Source organism: Bubalus bubalis, chromosome 16, assembly GCF_019923935.1.
Source record: "Bubalus bubalis isolate 160015118507 breed Murrah chromosome 16, NDDB_SH_1, whole genome shotgun sequence".
Lineage (NCBI taxonomy): Eukaryota > Metazoa > Chordata > Mammalia > Artiodactyla > Bovidae > Bubalus > Bubalus bubalis.
In genome coordinates, this window is record NC_059172.1 from 35,424,994 (window position 1) to 35,431,724 (window position 6,731).

Genomic DNA, 6,731 nt, shown 5'->3' on the forward strand with positions numbered 1-6,731 from the left:
GTACCCACTGCTGAATTTTCTGTAGCTTGTATCTTTTGTCTAAGTATAAAAACACACCAAAAACATTAGTGTCATCAATCCACTCATTGCCTTGGTTTTATAGCTTTACTGACTTGCTAATGATTTCAATGAAGGGCCAGTATTAATTATACTGCTAATAGAACTTGATTTTAAGACCATTCTTCTCATCTTGGCACTCACCTAACAAGTTTAGAGCAGTACTCACAGCTCTTTTCAACCACCTTCAGTGAGACACATAAGGGTCCCTGCTTCACATGGACAGCTTATGGAAGTTGGAAATTCAGCAGATGCCTTTCCAGATACTGTAGCTAGACATACCACATGCCACTTATAGTCTAAGGCAATGCTCTGGGTCAACACAATGCTGCCTGCAAATCAATTTTATTTCAAATTTCTTATTTGAAACTGAACCATTTATATTTAGTGCCTCCCTTTGCATATTTTAGGTGTTATCAGCATGTTCACCAACTCCATGAATGAAGACTAGATAAGAGGAGAGCGCTGGGCTTCACCTTCTTCCATATTTCATTTCTTACTAAACTTCACACCATCACTGCTTGCAGGAAGGGCTTTTATTTTATTTATTTATTTTTTTTGTATCTGATAAACATTTCCCTATCCAGTAACCACTGGAAAAGGCAATGGCACCCCACTCCAGTACTCTTGCCTGGAAAATCCCATGGATGGAGGAGCCTGGTGGGCTGCCGTCTGTGGGGTTGCACAGAGTTGGACATGACTGAAGCAACTTAGCAGCAGCAGCATCTAGTAACCACTCTGTCCCTATGCTTCGTTCTAAGGGACATATACTATACTCTTCCCTGGGAAATTAATCCACATGACTTTACTATAGAAGTAAACAAACAACAGGAAAGAAAATATACACCAATATTTTAAAATTCCTTAGTATTTGACCTACCTTTTTAGAAGTTCAACATACCTAGACTTTCACTGTAAAGCCTCCTTGGAAGTTTGAAATTTGATGGAAGTCTTCTGTGAGGACCTCCATTGTGCTAAGAAAAGCGTTCTGCTTGCTTCTGTACTTTACCCAAATACATATGTACTAAAGGCACAATATGAAGGGATATTTGGACTCAATTATCAAGAAGATAAGACATTGTAGATTCAGAGCTTTCTCTGTCCCTAATTAAACCTAATCTGCCTTCTCAACAGCCTTATCTCATTTCTGGCTGTGTTCAGTGCCAGCAGGGCACTGGCCAAGCAGATTATCCTTGTATCTGACCTTACTATACAGAAGAATTTTACTGTTCAGGGAATTTCTGGTTCTCTCTGGAGGCTAGTATAAACCTTATAGCAATGGTTTCATCAGGGCCTCTCCTAGGATAGAGAAGGTCATAGGAAAGTATATTTAATTGGTGTAGGGCTCTGTCAAGATAAAGAGTTTTATTGTTTGATTAAAAATGTAATGCAAAATCCAACATGAGGCATAGTTACTTCTCAATGAGCATTTAGAATAATGGGTAGAGAAGAAGTATTTCTATATTGTTTATTGTCCAAATCAATGCATGTGAAGATTTTTTATAGTGTTTAAGCTCTAGTTTTTTTCTTCTTCTGGTCTAAGAACTATCTGTTTGTGTTCTTTGCTGTAACATGCCATTTCCCTTGCTGATTTCATATCGCCCACCATGAGAGAAAGGAAATGTGCATGCACGTGTTCTAAGTCACTTTCGTTGTGTCTATGTCTTTGCGACCCTGTGAAATGTAGCCTGCCAATCTCCTCTGTCCATGGGATTCTCCAGGCAAGAATACTGGAGTGGGTTTCCATGCTCTCCTCCAGGGAATCTTCCTGTCTCAGGGATGAAACACGTGTCTTTTAAGTCTCCTGCATTGGCAGGCAGGTTCTTTACCACTAGTACCACCTGGGAAGCCCTCAAAAGAAAAATGAGCAACACAGTTAAAACTGTAAATGCCATAGTTCTTTAAGAATTTCATTGTATTGATGAACTATAGATCTTGTTGCCCTTTCAGTTCCCTAAAACCATGAATTCATTTTGGCTAAATCGTTAATCATGAACTTGCATTATCTATTGTGTTGCTGAGGTATATTGGATTACTGAGGGCAAACCACAGGTGGACATCAGAAAGAACCAAGGGTGGAGTTATGCACAAGCCAGAAACAACCTCTGTCTGATTATACCAGGGTGATACTATATAGAGAAATATAGATAGATCTGATAGATCTATTATCACATTTTTTATCCCACTCCTTTCAAATTGGAGTCTTTCTTTTTAATATTGCAATTCTGGTTGAGATGGGTGCATGATGGGGTGTTGGATCTCTGCCATAGATTGTAAGCATAATCCATACACTCCAATATCATTTGCATAGTATCTTTCATATAGAGATAATAAACTATGCCTAGACAGTTTCTGACTTTAAATTAATGATTTTTGTTCTGTTGCAAAAGCACTTCTTTTGCTTGATCACTCTAAATTTTTAATGACAATGTTATCTAAGAAGAGCACGGATTGGACAAAGGCAAACCTACATTCAACTTTTAGCTCAGTTTGTTACTGTATGTGCAGATGAACTTTCAGGACTTCAATGCCCTCATCTAGTCACTGGAAACATAATAATATCAGGAGTCATTGTGTTTTTAAAAGTATTGATACATCAGAAATATGTTTTAAACTTGCTAAGTACTATGGCAATAGTAGCTGATATTAAAGGATAATTTCCCCCCACATATATATCTCCCTTCCTAAACTAAACAGTTAGCAGGGTTTGAGGAGTGTATATTGCTTTGAAAGTGAAAGGATTAGTAGCTCAGTCATGTCTGCCTCTTTGTGATCCCATGTACTGTAGCCCATCAGGCTCCTTTGTTCATGGGATTTCTCAGGCAAGAATACTGGAGTGGGTAGCCATTCCCTTCTCCAGGGAATCTTCCCCAACCAAGGACTGAACCCAGGTCTTCTGCACTCCAGGCAGATTCTATACCATCTGAGCCACCAGGGAAGGCCCATATATTGCTTTACATGTTGCTGTTGTTCAGTCACCCATTCATATCTGACTCTTTGTGACCCCATGGACTGCAACACTCCAGGCCTCCCTGTCCTTCACCATCCCCCAAAGTTTGCCCAAGCACCTATTAATATATTTGACTCATCTTTAATAAGAAAAAAGTCTTAGAAATATTTGATTGCTCTACCCCTCCATGGATTTTTTTAATGTTTCTTGAGAGACAGCAAATTCCTAAGAATTATGTTCCTTCAACACTAAAAAATAGACCTTCCAACTCTAACAACAGCTCATGCATTTAATAAATGGGAACCTTGACAACATCCTATATTTTTATGATTTTTTGTATCTTTCAGGGCAGTCTATGTATGGGTTGCTGCCGCTAATACAGTTGTTGTTAATTCCCCAGGGTTGTCTAAGAAGTATGACCTTCCCATAAGCCTATTTATTCATTCAGTGGGTCTTCCTTGGCCTTAATAAAAGGATCAAAAACTCAGAAGACCACAGATATTTTTCTGTATTCCCTAATTCTCTTGGGTTTTAGTTCTCCTGGGATAGAGAAAACTATAGAACCAGCCTCTGAGTCAACATTGGAACCTAGATCAAAGACGGACAGTCTGCCTTATGGGATGCCTGTAAGTCTGTGGCTGTAGAATAAAGGAGGTAATGAGGACCTGGTGTCCAATATTGGACAGTAGGTGACTGCTTGATGGATTCTGAAGGGGTCCTGTGAGTTTCAGATATCATACTAGTCTCACTCCTAGTCCAAAGGACCTGTGATTATTTTCCTGCCATATATGCTTACCTTCAGAGAAGGCGATGGCACCCCACTCCAGTACTCTTGCCTGGAAATGCCCATGGATGGAGGAGCCTGGTAGGCTGCAGTCCAAGGGGTCGCTAAGAGTTGGATATGACTGTGCGACTTCACTTTCACTTTTCACTTTCATGCACTGGAGAAGGAAATGGCAACCCACTGCAGTGTTCTTGCCTGGAGAACGCCAGGGACATGGGAGCCTGGTGGGCTGCCGTCTATGGGGTCGCACAGAGTCAGACACGACTGAAGCGACTTAACAGCAGCAGCAGCAGCATGCTTACCTTATAGCACCTGCCCAGGGCCATGATTTAAGGAGACCCAAGACTGGGAGTGGAGGCATGTCCAATGCTTGTGAAATGATGTTTGTTAATAATGAGAATCTCTGGCTACCTGGATGAACCATGATCTTTAAAGTTAATGAAGGGTTCATTGAGGGTGATTTATAACTTTTGAAACAGCCAGTCTTTGTGAGGAAGAAATTTTTCAGGATTTAAAAGTTGGGATAACTCTAAAGTCAGGAACATCAGAAGAAAAGGGCCTGGTGTTTTTCTTGCTCTGACTGTAGTCAGTCACAGATTCTTAAGATTCTTTTTATTTTTTCACATTCTATCTCACAGGTTTCTGTGTGGTTTCTTTATTTATTTTCAGCTTGCTGGTTAAAACTCTCTTTGGTATAGTTTATTGCAGAAGGAGTTTGTCTCATTTTATCTAAAACAGAAAAGGAGTTGAGACACAAGGCTAGATGTAGTGGATGTGGAAGCCAGTTTCACAGAACTGAAAGAACTGGCGTCTCAGGAGGCTCTGATAGTGGTTTTTATATACCAAGTTTTTTTTTTTTTTTCCCTGATGGGGAATAGTGTTCTTATCTATTTGGAACAAGATAGAATTAGGATGGTAAAAACAATAAAAATAGTAAATTATGACTTAAATCACAAGCTGAGAATATGAGAAATAAAAATATAAGTGGTTGGGAATAAGAAGAAAAAAAATTCCAAAGAAGAGCATTTACTGCAACTTCCTTCTTGGTAAGTAACAAACCCATGAGGGCTGTTGCATGACATGTGTCTGACAAAGTTCCAAGGTCTCTCAGATCAGTTGGCTCACTATTTATGGCATCTCCTTCTACCACAGTTCATCAATATGATCCCACTGCTGCAGTAAGAAGTTGCTTTGAATGAGGTAACCAGTGAGTACTGGGGAGAAGGGAAATAATGGAAATTATAATGGAAAATATTGAGGTTCTAGAAGATCTTTAGAATAGAACTGAATGGCTGAAGGCTTCTTTTTGAAGCCTAGACAGTGGGCTATGAGGATCATAGTATCCCTACTTATCTTAGAAACTGTGGTTGAATTGATATCTAAGCTTGTTTTCAAAATCAGCTCATTTCTGTGTCTTTATGGATTTACTTTAATATATAAGTACACATTCACTTAAAAGATGAAAATGCTTCTGAAAGGAAAGTGGATAGAGTGAGTGTAAGATAAAAAAAATATGAATGAGGAATATAATTTCAGACCAGTAGTTACGGAGGAAAGAGTTTACAAAGATCCAGGACAGAATTTTGTGTTTGATTAGCATCAGGTGAACAGGAAAGAAATTCCTCCCTCCCTCTCCCCTTCCCTGACCAACCCTGCTTTTTCTCTTTTGGTCCCTTGGAATCCCATTTATCTTTGGGAACCACTTGTGCATTCATTCATCATTTCCTTCAATTGCCAGCCAACTATGCTCTCTTGTGATTAGCACTCTTCTTTCTGTTTAATTTTTCTTGATTCTGAAAAATTGAACTTTCCTGGAGAATCAGTTGACTCATCCTCAACTCTGCTATAAAATATTTCTCTCCTCTCACCTCGATAGCCTTCACTTCTGTTGGACAATGGCTTATTCACTTGTTTTCTGTTCTACACACCTTTTGTTTTCAATAGTATCTCTCTCTGTCTCTCTCTCTTTCTCTCTCCCTCTCTATTTTTTTTTTTCTGTATGAGCTTAGACACTAACTCTAATAAGCATTTTGTTGTTGGTGGCGGTACTTTATCATTCAGTCATGTCCAACTCTTTTGTGAGCCCATGAATTATAGCCAGCCCAGCGCCTCTTACTATGGCATTTCCCAGTCTAGAATACTGGAGTGGGTTGCCATTTCCTTCTCCAGGGGATCTTCCTGACCCAGGGATTGAACCCACGTCTCCGTCATTGGCAGGTGGATGCTTTACTGCTGAGCCATCAGAGAAGTCCCCTAATAAGCATTGCCTTTCAATTTATTATAAATATCTGGATCAAATGTGGTTCTTTTGAAAATTTTCCATGTACCCCATATTCTTCTAACTTCATTTTGCCTTAAGGAAAGAAGCAGAACACCCATATGGTAGCTTGAATGATTTGTTTTTTTTCTATGATGGGAATTTAATTGCAAAAGCTGTCCACTTTCTTGCTTCAAATTCTTTACTGTGAGACTCCACTGACTTTAAGCATCATGTTCATTTCTTTTGTTCCAAAGAAAATTTCTTAGTACCTTTTGGTACTTCTAGTTATTGTTTTCAATTCCCCAGCCCCAATCTTCTCAAGTTGCCTACCACTGCTGTTTTCAGCTGTTACACATCCAATGTCTTGCATTCTGTGATCAGACTTTACCCTCACTACTTTCTTGAAATTGTACTAGATGCTAGTGAAAGACCAATGGTTTTCACTAGACACTAGTGAAGGTCTAATGTTTTTATCTGACATTCTACTCTCAACACAACAGTCTGGAAGTGACACTGAACAATAAGAGCAATAACAATAATAATAACAGCCATAATGATAACATTGTAAATAATAAGAATAGCACTGGAGAAAAGACTCAGAACCCTGCAAATGTAGTAGGAAGACAGGGGTCAAGAATGGGATCAAGGAAATCAAAGGAGAAGAAAGTTTAAAGAAGGGA